Source organism: Rattus norvegicus, chromosome 8 (genome assembly GCF_021556685.1).
Source record: "Rattus norvegicus strain SHRSP/BbbUtx chromosome 8, alternate assembly SHRSP_T2T, whole genome shotgun sequence".
NCBI classification, from domain to species: Eukaryota; Metazoa; Chordata; class Mammalia; order Rodentia; family Muridae; genus Rattus; species Rattus norvegicus.
This window is the reverse complement of record NC_141541.1, coordinates 125,376,412-125,395,569: the sequence shown is the minus strand read 5'-3', so window position 1 is coordinate 125,395,569 and position 19,158 is coordinate 125,376,412. Positions and strand designations below refer to the sequence as shown.

General features: G+C 47.6%; 1 protein-coding gene across 1 annotated transcript in view; it reads left to right on the top strand.

Moving 5' to 3' along the window:
• Positions 1 to 19,158, top strand: part of Zcwpw2 (zinc finger CW-type and PWWP domain containing 2) — a 144,876-nt gene that overhangs the window by 105,001 nt on the left and 20,717 nt on the right. Inside the window, 1 exon segment of the transcript NR_190985.1 lies at positions 4,892 to 5,052. The gene's annotated coding sequence lies outside the window, so the exon portion shown is untranslated.

Here is a 19,158-nt window from a genome sequence, read left to right as displayed (position 1 = left end):
AAGAACTAAGACAATTCTGTTTCCTCAATGTTCTGCTGTCCCATGCAATGGGGTTGACTGTTCTTTTCCCTCATTGCATGTGGAGCTTGGCGATTGATGAATAATAGATCCTCCCATGATAACAGCGTGCTGGTGAGCACACATAAGTGGCCACTCACAGACACCTGAATATCTCCCTCTTACACTGCACTTCAGGTAAACATCTGTTGGGCCCAGCGGTATAGGCTGTGACTCCAGCTGTAGGCAGAGACTGTGGGAACACTGATCAACACCAGCCATGGTAATTCGATGAGACGCTGCCTCAAAGCAGAGGACAGACAAAGGGCTTGGGAAGTATCCTGAGCCAGCACCGCTAACACGTAGGTAAGCACACAGAAGCACAGCTTAAGCTTCCAGTCAGTGCTCCAGGCCATCGTGTAAACAGTACCCTCTCACTGCTCAGCTGGGAGTGACCATTACTCTTTCTTCACGCATATGAGCTCTTGGTCTTCTTTACTGCTTCTCCACCTTTATAAGTGTTAGCCTGGCAAATTAATGAACTGTGTCATTTGTGCATTAACTCACAGAAAGGGACATGGCAAGAGTGGGCTGAGGTAGGATAGAGTAAGAGAATTAAAGACAGGAAGCCAGAAAGACACACACACACACACACACACACACACACACACACACACACACACACACTTCCAGATGCTGAAGCCTTGTCTCCCTGTGTGAACACAAATTCGTGTGTGTGTGTGTGTGTGTGTGTGAGAGAGAGAGAGAGAGAGAGAGAGAGACAGAGACAGAGACAGAGACAGAGACAGAGACAGAGACAGAGACAGACAGAGAGAGAAAAAGAAACAGCCATGGAGATGTAACCAGAAAGGAACAAGGAAACTGTTTGACTCGGATTTATTTGTAGAAAGAAGTGTCCATCATTATTTTTTTTGAACATTTCTACTGGAAAAAAACCAATTACCATACATTCTTTTTCTTGTTTAGTAAAAATGGGTCCATTCAGACTGTAAGCAAAATATTAGAAATAACTGAAAAGACACACACTTCCCAAATAGCTCACCTGAAAACTTACTCTTGTGCATTTTACCAAAACAAACTAAAATGTGTGACACAGTGTGGTTTACAATTACTCTTTCTCTGCTGTAAATACTCCTGTAGTTTACGAAAACAGTGTGCTCCTCATTTTGCAGTCTTATTTTTAAATTAGCCTAAAAATGCATAGGCAAAGTCACCTAAATTGTTTTCTTTGTTACATATTTAAATTTTGTTTGATTCAATATGGTTTTTTTGGCCAAAAGCTGTGGCTGTTGCAAACCAATGATTTGAAGACCTTGTTGCTTAGTTCAAACCAAACTCAGGGCATATTCATGCTGATATCTTTTAATTTTTATGAATAATACTTAACATTAATTAAACCTTATTGGATATGCCCGTTTCTCCCTTGAACGTTTCAGCTCAGAATAAAACATCTAATTCCCACTTCTAGTGAGCGAGGCACTATTTTCTGCACTTCATAGAGAGAGACATTGACTCATGAAAAGGTTTGTCCCTCAAGGCCTAATGATAGAGAAAAATTAAAATTCATTCTGACTTCAGAAACACGTACCTTGGTCTGACAGTAAGTTTTGGACAAGTGAAGCTAGCAGTGCCTAAGTTTGTCACACAGGACACTGACACCACGCATCTGGCAAAGCAGAAAAATGGATGGAAGCCTGGGATCCACGGTGCAGGACTCCACAAGGATCAGGAGTCTGGAGAGAGCAAATGGGGCAATAGGCTTTCTTTTTCAAATTATTTTACTTTTAACTTTGTCTGTGCATCTCTCTCTCTCTCTCTCTCTCTCTCTCTCTCTCTCTCTCTCTCTCTCCCCCTCGTGTGTGTGCGTACGTGTGTGTGTGTGTGTGTGTGTGTGTGTGTGTGTGTGTGTGTGTGCGTGTGTGTGTGCAGTATCTACAGAAGCCTGTAGTGGGTGTCAAATCCTCTGGAGCTGGAGTTACCAACAGTTGGTACTGGGAACCAAACTCAGGTCCTCTGGAAGAGCAGTGAATAACTGCCTAGCCATTTCCTCAGCACGATGATGGGTAAGATTATGTGTCAACTTGAATGTCAGTGTAGTGCCCAAATGTGTGAATAAACGTTATTTCTGGATGTGTCAGTAACGAAATATTTTTATCTACAACTGTAGCCTTTTATCTATAACTGTAACTTGACCATTTTATAGTCTCTCTGAGGTAAGGTACAAGTTGTGATCCAAGAGCAAGTAAACTATACAAAACAGAAACTACTGAAATTTTCTAATGTATACATTTGCATCTGGACGCGCTTAGGGACAGTGAAGGCATAGGGTAAAGGCAGGAAGAAGTCATGGTGGTCAAGCTGAATTAACCAATGTGAGTTCTCTAGGCAGAAATTCTTCATCTACTGTTGAAAGTGAAGCTAGGAAGGACTCTAGTGGAATTTATGATTGATTAAAACTTGACTACAAGATGTAACACCAAGAGAGAATTTAGAATGCCACAATGCTCTGCATGAGGCCAGAGGAATAGGTTCCGAGGCTGAGAGAGATAAGAACCTGAGAACGGTGGGTTCAGAGGCTGAGAGATAGACGAGCATAGTTGTCATTTAAGATACGCCTGCAGGAAGGAGTCTATTAGAGGTACCTCCCAAGAGCATGTTGTGAGCTAAATTTGTAGATGGCTCCTTAATCACACTTGAAGCTGTCCATGGTCACTTCACTATAGGCCAGATCTCAGAGTGAAGGTTTCAGTGATTGGACTGGGAAACCCAAATGCAGTTTGGACTAATTGGATCCCAGAGATGAAGAAACCATGTAGCAATACTCAACCACCAAAGGCCAGGGGGTCACGTTTGCTATGAAGGATGGCGGAGCAAAGGCAGTAGTCATGGTGGTCTGACTTCTAAGACTTACAGCGATGGTCCATTGACTGCGGCCTTTGTTCTTGTTCACTTTAATGGTCACCTTGACAAAGCCTAGAATCGAGTCTCAGTAGAGGGATTTTTCCAGATGTGATTGGCCTATGAGCAGGTCTGCGAAAGGGTTGTCTTGATTATCAAGTGCTACAAAGAGGTCCCAGCCCACTGTGGGAGGCGCCATTCCCTGACCAAGTGGTCTTGGGCCGTATAAGAGAGCTAGCTAAGTGTCTAAGCACAAGCCTGCAAGTGAGCCCTCAAGCAACATATTTCCCATGAGTAATACTGTATGGGATGGCAAGCAAGCCCCGGAGTTCTTGCCTTGACTTCTCAGTGGTGAGTTGAAACCCGAAGGAGGACATGTACCTCTTCCTTCCCAAAGTTGCTGTCAGTTAGTATGTTTACCACAGCCACAGAGGTGTAATTAGAACAGTATTCTCAGACGGTAGATAGGAACCGTACGCAAATTTTACTTGATCTGCCTAAGCACAGAAGTTTTAAGTCAAGTGAATTAAATTTTAAATTGAAAATAATGAGGCTACAACTCTGCACTCAATTCCCAGCCTTCAGCAAGTACACAGAAGCAGACACTGGGTCCCTTTGAGAAAAGACTCGAAAACGTTGCTCAGAATATTCACCAGTAATCTATCTCGTATCCCAGAGGAGCTTCTGGGCTCTTACTAAGGTAAACTTGGCGTTTGGGGAAAGGGAGAAATGAGATGGCTTGGACACTGTGGACCCTGGCTCTGAACTGACCTAAATCCTGGAGGCCCTGAACACCACTGGCGTGCTGCCACAAGCCAGGTAACCAACCGGTGGAGATCCGCTCAGGTGCACCTCCCAGGGGGCTCCTCCTCACAGTGAGCTCATTGTGCACCCGATGGTCCTACAGTGGTCTCCCCAGTCCCAGAATGCATTAGTAATGAATGTGATCAGAAGCTGCCAGAGCCCTGGTTGGTTCTCACACGTTAAGAGTTGAGATCAGGGGAAACCTCTGCAAGCGTTTGCTCCCACAAAACTTAGGCCTAGGAAAATGTTAAATCAACATTCCATTTCTAGAGGGACTGCAAAACTTAGTGCCACTGAAAGGGACCTGGACAATATACATTGTGTCTACCCTCACATAACCACTCTCTACTCTCCCATGTTGCCTGTGAGGAATACAGGCAGACCTCAGAGAACAGTGTTATATCACGCTAAACTTACCCACGGGTGCCCCAATTGCTGTCTCTTCGTATCAGTGTGCATTTATAACAGAATACAACAGGTTGGGTAATTTATAAAGAATGAAAATTTACTTCTCACAGTTGAGGAGATTGGGAGTTCTAAGATCAAGACCACTACAGTTCTGAGATCAAGGCACCTGTAGTTTCAGTTGTAGGATGAGGGCTATTCTCGGCTTCCAAGATGGCCTTCATGGCCACATCCAGTGGAGCAGATGAGCACTGCATTCTCACAAGGTAGGAGACAGATGGCTAAGTGAGTGTTGCACAAAGCTCTCCTGGGAGAGCCTTTATCATACTCTTAAGTCAGGGGTTCCCATGACCTAAATGCCACCTACTGTCAGCTTGGTGTACCTGAATGGGGAGAGAATACTCTCAAAGCATCACATAGCTCCTGCCAGACGTGGTCCCATGGCTTCATCAAATGAACATGGCCTCCACTAAACAATGTTGATTACTGATCTGTCAAATACCCTTTTCTTTTGATAAGTCTGTGTTTTGAGGCAGAGCCTCATGTAGAGTAGGCTGACTTCAACCTCATCATATAGTCGAGGATGATCTGAAATCTTGGATCCCCTACCTCTGTGTTTTTATCATCCCTACCAACACAGCCCGTCAGAACCGGGAGTTTTAACCTGGAAAGGCCAGCAGTACCCACCCCACCTCAGGGTGTGGTGCATTACGTCCCGTGTCCTACTGAGGCTTGAAGGTATCTTGATTACTTCTCCTTCCCACAGATGTCGCAGATCAGTGCAGTGGTGACTTCATGCTATTCGGACCTTGGGAGCCCAAAGCACAGCTATCAGCATCTGCGTCCCAGAGGTGCGACAAAAACTCCACGAGGACTGCAGAACTTTCCGAAAGCCCGTGGATGGCACACATAGAGCTATCAGAAAGGGTAAGTCTGGATTTGTAGTGTCTATGAAACAACTGCTCCTTTTGTGATGGAATTTGTCCAGTGTAATCTAAGAAGGTAGGTGGTCGTGCTAAGCAGTGATCCCACATTGAGGACTTGGGCTTGTTCTCTGCTGCTAGTGGGATTACACACCCAGCAGTCAGTGGGGCCCGGTTCATCCTGGTGAGTAAACTTTCTCAGGTGCCAGTGGTGTGGGCAGTGTTGAAGTATCTCTTCTATGGTGAAGGAGAAGTTGTTGTGTCTACTTCTGGCAGCCAAGAAAGAAGCATGATGTTCACTGGGCCCCTCTGTATTGGTGGAGGCAATGAATTCTCTCCTTCTGTCTATTGGTGTGGCCATTTACCAAATGACTCAACACATGCTAGTTTTGAGGTATACCTGGGCAGGGGAAGGCTCCCCACTACTCAGGGCCGGAACTGTGGTACGGCCTTTGGAGGGCACGCTTGGTACTAAATTGATAGAAATACCTTCCCGAGGGAGGACAAGGCTCTAAGAAGGCTATATGTGCCTGACTCTCACAGCCAAGAATAAAGGACTGGACACAGGACTGGCAAGACTGGTCCCATCCCCTGGAACCACTCGCACATGCCATTTGCCATTCCTTTAGCTTATGCTCTGTGATGATTAGGTTATTGTTTGCTATCAACATGACTAGTCTGGCCATCACCTATGGGTATGCCTTTAAGGGAGTCTCTAGAAAAGTTTAACTTGGGAGGGAAGATGCACTCTGGATGGCATCAGCCCAGGATTGGAGTCCTTGGCCTAATAAAACAGAGTGGAGTAGAACATTCATCTCCTTCTGCTTTTTGACTGTAGATGCAATACAGCCAGTTGCTTCGCAGGCCCACCTGTAAGCCTTCCCGTCCATGAGGGACTCACACCTCAGACCCAAACCCTGCCTTCCTGTCATTGTTTTTGCTGTACATTTCCTCACAGTAAGAAAAGTAACCAGCACGAGTTTCCTTTCCTAAATCTCTTAGTTTTAAATGGAGGCATGATTTTATATTCTATTGAACTAGGAGATAAGGTTTCTGTCTGGCCACTCTGGGCTTCTTACGCTTCTGAGTTGATAGACAAAGAAGAGAGTTATTGTATTGTTCTGGGTGGAGTGACCAACCGTGATGATCCGGTGGAGAATGGTTGACATACCAGCGGCTACACTCTTGGAACAGTGGTCTCTCCTCTCTCCTAGCAGCTAAAAATTGCTAATTTCCCCACAAGTAGGAGTGGTATGTATGCCTGGCTCCCAGTCCATGCCGGGATTTAGTCTGGCTTGGGATGGCACATGGGATGGCACATGGTTCATACATGCTATCACAAACACTGAATTCATATGTGTATCTTGCCTTGCTATGTTTAGGAAACACTGTTCCCTTACGGTCTGCTACCACCTCTGACTCATACACTCTTTCTGCCCCTACAGTGACCACAAGCCTTGGGTTAGGGGGTTTCAGTATAAATGTTCCCTTTAGGGCTGAGTATTTTCCAGTCTTGTCTTACTCTGTTCTATTGCTATGAAGAGACAACATGGCCAAGGGAACTCTTATAAAAGAAAGCACTTAATTGGAGCTTGCTTACAGTTTCAGAGGCTTCGGCCATCATCATGGCAGGGAGCACGGGATCATGCATGGCACTAGAGTAGTTGCGGAGAGCTCTTTCCTGGTCCACATGCTGAGAGAGGTGGGAGGCAGGGAGACAGACAGACAGACAGACAGACAGACAGACAGAGACAGAGACAGAGACAGAGACTGCACCTGGCTTGGAGCTTTTGTAACCTTAAAGCCCACCTTCAGTAACAAACTTCCTCCAAGGCCACACCTACTCCAACAAGAACAGACATCTTAATCCTTCTAATCCTTTCAAACAGTTCTGCTCCCTGGAGAATAAGTCCGTGGGCCATTCCCATGCAAAGCATCACATGTATCTTCTGTACTTTACACAGTTGTGTGCCACTGTGTTAATCACGATCTACTGGATATAGAAGCTCTCAGATACAGATTGAGAGATGCATTGACCTATGGGTGAGTAGAACGCTAAGTCTTATGAATTGATTTACTATTCTGTCCTTCTGTGTCCTGCTTGGCTTCAGGGATTGGCTTAACTGGGGCAGTGAGGAAATGAAGAAAGGACAAACACACAGACACACTATAAAGCCGGCACTGGAAAAGCTCAAGGGTCCCGGAAACTCTGTGTGTGTGTGGGGTGGGGGGGTTTCGGAGGTGTGGCCTTGTTGGAGTAGGTGTGTCACTATGTGCGTGGGCTGTATGACCCTCATCCTAGCAGCCTTCAGATGAAGATAAACTCTAATCTCCTGCACCATGCCTGCCTGGAGGCTGCCACGGTCCCACCTTGGTGATAACGGACTGAACCTGTAAGCCAGCCCCAATTAAATCTTGTCCTTATAAGAGTCGCCTTGCCCATGGTGTCTATCCACAGCAGTGACACCCTAAGACAGTGTGTTTGTTTTATCCAGTGTACAGGGTGGCAGGGTCATGGCATGCATGGTGCATGTCTATAGTCCCAGCACTTCAACTGTGAGATGAGAGGTGGATAAAGAAGACTCCCCTGGAAGCTTATGGGCCAGTGCAGCAGGGACACCAAGACAGATCCTGATGTGATCCCACAAGGTGGGAGTCGAGGACTGTCACCCAAGCTTTGACCTTTACATGTGTGAAATGGTACATACACCCTCATATACATATATGTTCACATACACACACGTACACCCTCATATACATGTATGCACACACATACCCTTATATAAACATATGTACACACACTTATATACATGTATGCACACATACATCCTTATATAAACATGTGCATACATGTTTATAACATATGTTATATACACATATGTACACACATACCAGACACACCTATACAGAATAAATACTTTCAAAAAGAAAGTGGGGTGATGCGATGGCTCAGTGGGTAAAGACCCCCATGTCTGAGGACCTGTGTTTAATTTCAGGAATCCACGTAGTGGGAGAGAACTGACTTGTACAGGTTATCCTCTGACTTCTACGTGCATCCCCTCTACCCACCCACATACGGCATACACAAAATAAACAATGTAATTCTTTAATGTCATCACCCAGGCATCCAAAAGGCCAAGATGAGTTATTCATCTTTACAAACAAAAGGCAACCTCCCCGCCCCCTGCAATGATGGGGTGGTTAGTTCTCGCAAAGCACCAGGAAAGCTGCTTTTAGGTGTTGTTTCCAAGCTTCTCAGCAGCACAGAATGCAAGGAGGCAATCAGCGCAGATACTTCCGGAAGTGGCGTTATCAGCACAGATTCTTCCGGAAGTGACGTCATCCTGGCCATTGCGTTCTTGAACAGAGGAAGCAAGAGCGGGACCGACAGGACTGGGGGGGAGGGGTCTGACTGGGGTCTGGCTGCATGTTGAGAGCATGTGGAAGACTTGGCAAACTCCACAGAGCGGGCACGGCTTGGCTCGAGTCCTTCCTGGACAGTTAGGATCCAGAGGCACAGAGCACCCGTTTCTGGGTAGAAACGGATCAAGCGCTAGCTTGCACAGAGAGGCCGACTTTTATGAGGACTTAGTGTCCAGAGGTCACACATGGCCACTGACCACAACTGTGCTGAGGGGAGAGCACGTGACAGAGAAGGACGCAGACATGAGGATGGATGGCATTTTGATTTATTACCTTAATGCGTTTGATATCCAGCAGCACCAGGAGAAATGGGTCCATCCAAGGAATTGCTCCCTGTGTATGGCATGGGCTGATGGCCCAGTGGTGGCAGCTGTCATCACAGAACTTTTCTATCTTGAGCAGCCAAAGACTCAGGTCCCCTGGGGTTTTACTCCATGCAGCCACTTGTCTCAGAGGCTCGCAACTGGACGGAACTGCAAAAATTTGGAGTTGTTGCAAGTTACGGGAGTCTGTGAACTTGGCCCACAAAACTGAATTCTTGAGTCTTTCCCTTTGCTCCTTGCATATAGCAAGTCACCCCAAACCTCGGTAGCTTACAACAGGGATGCATTTAATATGGTGCACATGTGTGTGGACTGCCCGGCCCTCCTTGGACTCACTCTATGGCATATGGAGGCATATGTCTGTTTCCCTTGGACATATGCCTATGGACAAGCATGTCATCCCATGACAAAGCCAGAGAAGCACAGAAGAGCAAACAGGAGCATTCGTGTTCTCCTGAAGCCTAGGCACAGACGTACACACCATCCTTTCTGTCACCTTTAACTTGGCCTAAACAAATCACAGTGCACAAAGATGCTGCCAATAATTAGAATATGCTGCAGGCAGGCATGCATGCTCTCTCTCTCTCTCTCTCTCTCTCTCTCTCACACACACACACACACACACACCTTAGTGCTGGTCCTGTGAGCTCTTACTTTAGTGCCTTAGGGAAGACCTGGAGGGAACAATCAGGAGGCTTACTGTCTTTCAGCTCTTTCTACCCTGTGAAGACATAGTGTCCATTCCCTTGGGGATACAACCACAACAGGGAATGCTGCCTCCACCAGGACCACGATTTTGTACTTTTCAACCCCCAGAGCTGTGAGAAAATGAACTTCTTTCTGTTCTCCACTCCCCAGTCTTAATTTTGTTACGTAAGTGCAAACAAATTAAGATGTCCTAGACAAGGTGCCAGAGAAGCGGGATGTTGCTATGACAAACTCCTCTTTGGAGACGGGTCACGGGCAGAGGCTGGCACAGCTACCCTGTGCTCGGCAATATACCTTGTTGTGACAGTAGCGAATCCCAAGCCTACCTTTACCAAACCTGGCACATTTCCACTTGTTTTGCAATCCCGTAGGCTAGAACAGGTCTAAATTATCACAGCTAGGGTGGGAAGGGAAGCTCTTGTAGCAGCTGTGGGAAGCCATGTCACCCTTAGAGATTGTCTGAGTGCTTGTGAGCAGAACGCCGGGCTGAAAGTTGGGGAAACAACTCTTCTGATGCTTTCCTGGTCCATGGTGAGGGGCATCTTGGGGGGCCTGGAGGAAAGGCTGATTTTCTTACCAGGGGAAAGAACTTGGTTGAATTATGTCAGCATCTTACTATTTTGTGGAAACAGAATTGAAAGGCAATAGAACAGGATATTTATAGACGAAATCTCCAAGTGCACAGGGCACCACCTTGCTCCTAAAAGGAGAAGATAAAAAGGAACCAAATTAAAGGTGGAATCCTAGTTAAAGAGGAAGAGTGGCCGGAAGATTATGGCACAGGAAAGAGAGTGCTCGGAGAGACCAACAGGAGTTGGGGAAGCCAAGTGCTATCCACCAAGACAGAGGAACCAGGATCCCAAATCGAGTTAGAGAAGTTTTTGCATTCCCCTACTCGCTCCTTCCAGGGCTTGGGGGAAACCATGTTAAAACAGAAGCCCCTAAGGACACAGGCATTTTCTGATTTGCATTCCTCCTGTGCTGGCACAGTGGCCCTTGACCCTTGGTCAGCCCAGCTTTGACACCAGGTGAATGCAGCTGTAGATCAAGGCCACCACTTCAGCCCTTGATAAGATCTACACAGCACTAACTCTGCCAGGAAGAATAGCACATACTGGGTCCTTTTGGATGCAAAACTGGCTCTTGTAAATTCTCATCCACCGTTAGAAAAACAAAACAAAAAAACAAGACAGAGTTGGAAGTAGGAAAACTTAGCTTTGCATCCTCTTGCACGAGTCCTTTTGCCTACATTCGGTCCCTCTCTCAGTCTTCTTCCTAAATGTTATACTGTGCCTACACTTACACTCGTGTACATGCAGATGTGTTTACACATAAGTCAAGAGCCACCTACGAAGGGAACATATGGGTTGGGTTTGGTTTCCTTTTCCGTTTGGGTCAGCCTCCCGTAACATTTATTTTTTTTCCAGGCCTACTCATTTTCCTACAAATTACATTTTTTCTTACAACTGAATAATATTGATCTCCATAGATTCTGTAATCACCACTTTACCTGACCTGTTCTTTTCTAACTTCCCTTGTCATTTTTTGAAAGTCTGTGTTCCCTCAGCGTGTTAACCCCACTTCTTTCTGAGTTACTGTCAGGACTGATGTGTGCGGTCCTGCCGGTTTTCCTGCCAGTTTTCCAGCCCATGTCTTGCTGAGCTTGGCTCTGATTGCTTATATACAGAAGGGCTCTCACCAAAAGCACTAAACAAAGAAATGGTGTAAGGAAACAGGAAGGCGGCTTATTCAACGTGACAGTTGGATATTTTAAAGTTGGAGAGGAGGAGTAGCCAGAGTATCCTCGGTTGTATTTTGCAACATCAGGCAATTACAGGATCTGCTGTAATAAATGGCCAAGGTTATGGCACCCATAAAGTTTGATTTGCATTTGGAATATTCCTACACACTCGCTGAGAATGCAAAGCAGGCTCTGCAGGTTGGAGAGCAGCTGAGCCACACGGTGTTTCGGAATAGTTGGTTCGTGCAGAGGCACTGGGAGAATGGCTCGCTGGCTGTGTGACCTGCCTCAGCTCTCGCCTCTGTGGGCAAGACACACAGAGTTTTAAGGCAGATGGTCTTCCTAGGCTACCCTTGGAGGAGACACAGTCACCAGATGGTCTGATGTGAATTGTGACTGAGCTACATTGTGGCTGACCAGATTATCTGGGTCATTCTGGGGATTGATGTAGATGGTCAGAAGACCGATTGCCACAGTTGGAACCTTTGGTGCGAGGACCAAGATGACTCAGGGGATGGTGCCAACTGTGTTCTGTTCCAGCTCACTCAGTGCGAGCGGAGTCGGTCTGGTGTACAGAAACTGAAATTAGACGAGAAGCTCATTGTCCGAGAACCACAGTGCACAGAAAAGCCCAATTTCAGATCAAGTCAACGATCTCTTCTCTTCTCGTTTCTGAGCACTTCACATGTCTGAGTTTCTCACATACCCAGGTGACAGCTACCTGTCGGCAACTGCTCTCCCATGCTAGTTAAGGAGCCCTTCCAAGATGTCTGCTGCTCAGTGTGTACTCATGAGTGAGTCAGCCGTCAGGCCGAGGGCTGTCTTTTTTTTTTTTTTTTTTTTTTTTTGGTTCTTTTTTTCGGAGCTGGGGACCGAACCCAGGGCCTTGCGCTTCCTAGGCAAGCGCTCTACCACTGAGCTAAATCCCCAACCCCCCCCCCCCCGAGGGCTGTCTTTAATGAAACAGGTGGGATTTTAGGATCCAAGGAGAGAGGGTGGTGAGAGAAACTGGCCCTGTAAGTTGGGCTTCCCCAGCTTCTCCTTTAATAATGGGTCTGTCCATGGACAAATAGAGACACTGGGATTTCACATTCAGCCAGCAGTGGACCTCGGAGCAGTGGCAAAGACTTGGGTCCTGACCATCGCTGGCCACTCCTACTGTCATCCCTGACTTTGGCCATCAGTGCCCTTCCCGTGAATCTGTGTCCTCCTAAGTACATCAGGTCTCTGAGCTTCAGCAGGATAGCCGAGATGAAACATTTACAGAGAAAAGAGGGTGTGTGGCTCATGGTTCTGAAGGCTAGGAAGTCCACGAGGCCAGCACTGATATTTTCTTGGCCTCTGGGAGGGACCTCATGTGACTTCCCCTGTACCAGAAAGCAGATGAGCAGGCAAGAGCACACAGAGGATGGCAGACAAGGAGCAAATCTTACTCAGGCTTTCTTTTGCTGACACAAAGCACCATGGCCAAAAGGCACATTGGGGAGGAAAGGGGCTACTCGCCTCACACTTCCACATCTCTGTTCATTATCAAAGGAAGTTAGGACAAGAACTCAAACAGGACAGGTACCTGGAGGGGCTCGTGCAGAGGTGGTGGAGGGGAGCTGCTTATTGGCCTCCAAAATTTGCACAGCCTGCTTTCTGAGAGAACCCAGGACCAGCCCAAGGATGGCATCAACACAGTGGGCTGGGCCCTCCTCCACCAATCACTAAGAAATGCCTTACAGGCTTGCCCTCGGCCTGATCTTATGAGGGAATTTTCTTAATTAAGGTTCCCTCTTCTCAGATGACTTTAGCTTGTGTCAGATTGGCATAAGTCCAGCCAGCAGAGAGCCGAACTCCCACAAAACTGACATCATTCCTGTGACGTACACATTAAGTGTGGGTTGAAGATACCCCTTGCCCCCATCACCCAACCTCATCCACTAGGCCTCCCTCACAAACTACAAAATGGATACTAAGGTCTGCAACATGAGAACTTTCAGGGCCACACCTAAGCCCGGGGACACATGTAACAATATTGTATCAGCGAAGTCAAATGAAGGGCAGGGGGAGGAGAAAATGAAGGAAGGGAAGTCAATGACTGAAAATAAGGACAGGAGACAGTTAGGAACGCCTGTTATGAAGAGGGAGGGGACAGAGCAGGACATTAAAGACGTCTGACGTCCCAATGAAAATGCATAGAATTAAGATCGGGGGATGAGTGAAAATAAAAACACAAGCGTTTAAACAATAAGACACAGTGGGAATCTCACTAGCCTTTAGTCAAGAAGAAAAATGAAGTTAGGCTGTGCAAGACACAGTCCATCCCAATGACTCCCTCCAAACTGGAATCTGCCAGCTGAGGCAGCGTGGGGTCAGCCTAACTGGAGGACTCTTGTCTTTTCTGTCATTTAGGCTGCTGCTGAGATGTCTGACAGGAGTAGCTTTACTTACTTCCTTTCTTTGTGTACCAGGAGCCTCTACTGGTCACACTTAGTTTTGCAGTCTCTGGGCCAGTGCAGGTTTGCCCAAGCTTCCAAGACTCCAAATGTCACACTTTGGGGAGTGACTAGTTTTATAGCCAGGGGTCATCCTCCCGAGTGTGCCTGGAGTGGAGGAGGAGTACAGTTTGAGTCCTGAGAGCTATACAGAGGGGCTAATGGCTCCACTGTTTTCAAAGCCCACTGAACACTACCCACCTTCCTCCTGGAGGGATGAGACCGTGGAAGTCAGGTGCTTCAGAGGTCCATGTGCGAGCAGAAGAGGCTGTGCTGTCCTCTGACATGAGGGAGCGTTGGGTCCACATTTATCCTCAGGTAACAGGGTCCTTGACACCAAGGTAGGGGCTGAGTGCAGGATGCCTTCAGTGCCTGGCTGGTGTCCTGCCGCCTGCACTTTCTGGTGTGTGTCGTGTTGGTGTCAGGTTCTTACCCTGTCCCACTGTCCTGCAGCTCTCTCCCAGGAGGGCTGACCACCAGGTTCCTCAGCTGTGAGCCCACAGGGTAGCTCTGTCTTAAGCCTCTCACAGAGGCACCACCCGGACCTCTCTACTGCCAGCCCGTTCCCCTGGTGCAGTCATTGTCTTACCAAGATCCTCAAGTGGATTCATTGTTAGAGAGAGCTGTGGCTCCTCCTGTCAGCTGAGTGATCTGTATCTCTTCACCTGTGCCACCTGCCTTACAATTTCTTTAGATGTGGCTTCTGGTTCCTCTCCCTCCACCGGGAAGCCAAGACTGGAATTCCATACAACCTGTCCGTTTGCCGTGTTGGCTTTCTGCTCTCACAGACTTTTATCCTCTCTGTCCTTGGCTCTGTGAGCATCTAGACTCTTCCGATCTCTACGCACACCCTCCCCGCTCCCCAAGAATGGAGTCTGTTCCTTGCAATTCTGAAGCTTCTCACCATACCACCTCACGCTGGAAGTCGTAGGCCTTAGTTTCTTCCTGCATTTCAACCTGGCTTTGTTCACAGAAACATTTGCATAGCAGAGTTATTTTACTAGTGGGTAAAGAAAAATATTTTTATGCCATGGATTGAAAAATCAGTCTGAGAGAAAGAGCCAGCCCTCCTGGCTTTAACCTTCCCTTCGCCGCATGCCTGAGATTAGCATCTGTCATATACCCAGAACAGGCACACAGACCTCAGGGCCTGCCTTCTGCATGACCACAGTCTCCTCTTGTTTCACTTCTGTTTGGGGTGCAGTTTCGTTTGTTTGTTTTGCTTTTCATTTTATTTGAGACGGGGTCTCGAGTAGCTTAAATGGCCTCAGACTTGACCCGTAGCTGAGGATGGCCTCGAACTCCCGATCCTCCGCTTCTACCTGCTGAGTGCTGGATTGCAGGAGTTCTTGGCAGTCCCAGCTCACACAAGTCTCTTTTAATGGTCTAAAAGTGGTGCCAACCCTGCAGCAGAGAGTAGGAATTCAATCATTAAATGTCAGTAGTGCCTGGATTCAGACGCCAGTTCCCAGAAGCCCCAGTCTTTCTCCCACCAGCTCACCACAGTGGTCTTCCAGGAATGACACCTCTCTTCTCAGTAGGAACGGAAGTACTGACTGCTTAGAAAATGTACTTGAGCCTCTGAACAAACAGAAGCCACAGCTTGCCCTGACCTTCCACACAGAGCAGCTCCTCACCCTGAACTTCCACACAGAGCACTTCCTCACCCTGAACTACCACACAGAGTTCCTCACCCTGAGGTGAGCAGTTCCAGTTCTTCTGTCTTCAGTTACCTCAGAGACCCTTTGTGCTCGGCGTGAGAGACACCAGATCCATGCGGCTGTTAAGGTATTAAATGGAACAAGATGTGAAATTCGGTTCTCTGCATACACCAGCCACATTTCAAAGGACAGAGGCACAGGTGCCACATGGGAGAGAGGTAGCTGGGTTTCCCCTGTGCTCGACAGCTCTGTAGGTCAGTGCTGCTATTGAGTTCTGGGGCTCATTCCTGGCCTCCTCGCTCTCCTCCTTTGTTCAGTTTTTGGAATCACCTTATTCTTCTTGATCCACTTAACAAAATTCTAAGGCAGATAAAAATGTGGTTTTAGGGAATACATTTTGTTCTAGGTATAAGGTAGTAAGCTTTTCAAAAGTGAGATTAAATCCTGCGCTCAGTAGGAAAAAGCCCTCACCCAGTCATCCCATGATTGACTTATGTCAATAAAACTGATGTTTTCGAGTGGGATGATCAGCTCACGGTGGGCTGCATGACTGAGTTAGTTCAACGATGCGGAGCCAGTCTCCGGAAAGAGAACTGTCCCACAGAGGAGAAATACAGGGGCAAAGGGACAGGAGTGAGGTAAAGTCAGGTCCAGTTCAAACTGTCCCTCAGCCTTCACAAGCCCCTTAAGAAGGGCCCTTTTTTCCCTAAGGACAGCCGCATGTGGACACTAACCCTAGTTGGCTGCCAGACTGACTGATTGTACCTCAAATCTGCATGGCACAGCGGAGTGACGGGGAGTGAGAGCTTGCCTTCCATCCCTGCCCCTCACCGGCCAAGTGGGCTTCGGTCAATCCCTTGATTTGGGGCCTCTCAGTCTCTCAGCTGTGGAAGAGTGAATGTTTCCGGGTTCACCAACCTCTAGGAGCTCCACTGGGGTAACAGGACACAGCACCTCAGAAAAAAAATATAGATGTCAGTAGTTTTCTTGGTTTTGTTTGTGTTCTTTTAACGCAGTAGATAGTCCTAATTCTGGGACTGTACAGTTTCCCAAGCTGTAGGACCACGCCATCCTGACTGTCGATAACACTTATTTACCTCACGACCAAAAAGATCTCTTGTTTCCTTCCGCTCGTGCTTGATCCTCTCTTGATTTCTTCATTAAAAAGACATGAGTAAAGTTCACAGTGTTTTGCTCGGGAACGGCTAACGAATCAGGGCCCTTGAATGCCTAGCAGTAACAACAGGCTGCCCTCGGGGGTCTGGTGTCTGCCCCATCCCTCTCTTCCACTTTCTCTCCAGAGTGGAGTTTAACAGCTCACCCGATAACATCCTAGACTCGTCTTCAGAGCACGGTGTCACCAAAGTTAACACATCTGTCTTTATCTATTGAGCAGATTCTGAGATTCCTACAGGATTTTAGATCAGGATGGGCTCACCCCGGGGACAGCAGTTGCTCCAGGTAACTCTTCCAGGATAGCCCTCAGTGTGCGTCTGCATCCGACCGAAGTCAAACCCGCTGTCTGCAGCTGCAGCCTCCCTAGTCTGGGGGCACAAGGCCACCCCTGTTCCGAGAGGGAGGGTTGCACGTGGCAGGCACTCTTTCTGCATCACAGGTTTCCACACTGCACACGGGCTTTTATTTCACTGAAGTCAGTCTGTCCAAGGCCAGTTTCTGTCTTCTCCTCTCCTGCAAACCTTACTGAAATTCCTGCTGGCCCAGCAGTGCTACATGCCACTCTGACGTTTCTACTTCTCTGCAGGAAGAGAGCGTCAGAAAGTTAAGGAAGAAGGAGACCAGAAGAGCGCCTCCCTTTCAAACATCATACAGCACTAAAATATGTCTCTTTTAACCACATTTCTCATTGCTGTTGCAAAATCAACTTAAGGGATGAAGGATTTACTTTGGCTTGTAGTTTAAGGGTCCACCATGGTGAGGACTAGAAGCCGGACTGGCTTCTAGTAAGGCTAGTTATGAGACAGTGACCAGACCATCCCTTCATCCCATTACATTCTACCCCCTACAGGCTCCACAGCCTCCTAGGTCAATGCAGTGCTCTAGGAGGCAAGTGTTCAAACACAAGAGTCCACGATGGCCATTCATGACTCAGACCGCATCGTTACCCCCTGGGCCCTCTACACACTGGCCATCTCATCATGCAAAATGCGTTCGTTTCAACTTCAAAAGTCTCCATAGTCGTAACAGTCTCAAAGGTACTTGAAAGGCCAAAGTCTAAAAATCCCTTCTGAGACTCGAGGCAGTCTCTTTCTTAACTGTGACTGCCCCCCATAAAATGGGGGGTACATGCTCTCAGTGTACAATGGCACATAGTAAACAGACATTCCTACCCCTAAGGGAGAAACAGAACCTCAGACAGATACGTGGTGAAAGCCAGATCAAAATCCAACAGGGAAAACGCTGAACTCGCTCCATGTTCCAGCTCTGACGGTTCCCAAGTCCCTCCCTGTCTAAGCCCCAGTGCCCACACCAGTGTCACCGTACCTTGGCCTCTCTGGCGTGAGTTTTTCTCCATGCCTGCATTGCTGTTCCATGGCCTTCTCTGCTTTCATTTTGTGGTCCCCATTGCAACTTCTAGATCTGCCTTCAAATCTTCACACGCTGGCTTCGGGGGCTCTCCGCAGCCTGTGCCTACACACTGTGTGTGGTTCAGTGTCTGCCTGGAACCTCAGTGCAGGCCGATAACCCTTACATTCTACATGGCTGTTAGACCTGCATTCCGAGGACATTGCTCTCACGTTCTGCTGTGGGCTTGAGACGTAGCCTGCTCCCTCCCATCACCACTTTGTTTTAACCTCTTAAGTACCCTTGTGACTGAGCCTGGGCCTGGGGAACCCTTCCCCACCCCACCCCATCTCGTCCTAGTGCTTTGGATCAGCTTTGGAGCCATTGATCGAAGGAGTCTTACCCTCAGGTCACCGTGCCCAGGACCCCCATCCACAGGTCAAGCTTTAAGTGATCGAAGCAGTCTCTCTAGCAGTTACAGGGGCTTCACCAATACCTTCTTCTTTTGAAGCCCCTTTGTGAGTTTAAATGTGCTCCCTCCCATTTCTTCACTAATTTACAGTTTCATACCTCTGTGCTCCGCTGTAAAAGAAATCACAATTATCTATGTAAAAGACTCATGAGCTATAAGCATGCCAAAGGCTGGGTGCTGCGCCGTATTTATGTTTCCCCTGCCAGTACATTAGCCTAGTTTGAATCCAGCCTCACTCATATTTTCAGGACATGTAACCTACAGTGACGTCACTAGTGTGACGCTAGTGGCCTTTAGCCCAGTTCTCAAGGTTGTCCTCGTATCCCTCTGTGACTTCATGAGCCAGGCTTCCATTGTCCCTCTTCCTATTGCACCCCCAATCTTCCAAACTCTCACCAGAACGCTCCCATTAAGGTCTACACTCAGTACTCTTGGGCTTTGCCAGCTGAAGATCCACATTCTTACACAGCCCTCCAAAGGGCACAAGCCTGGCGTGGTCCACAGTGCCAAGAACTTTGTGCTGTGACTTATCTTATGGTACTAACAAGGAGGCAGGGAGAGCTTGGGCTGGAAGGATGACTGGGTACAATAGTTAACCCCCATTCTCCAGAAACTCACGTTCTACTGGTAGACCCACTGGCGAGGGTTCCAGAACCTTTCCAAATAGTACCACTAGTTGGGGACCACATGTACAAATGCATGAGCCTACAGGGGACATTTCCCACTAAAGCCATGGTAATCTTGCAGTCATTATTCAACCTATGCTTGAATATATAACA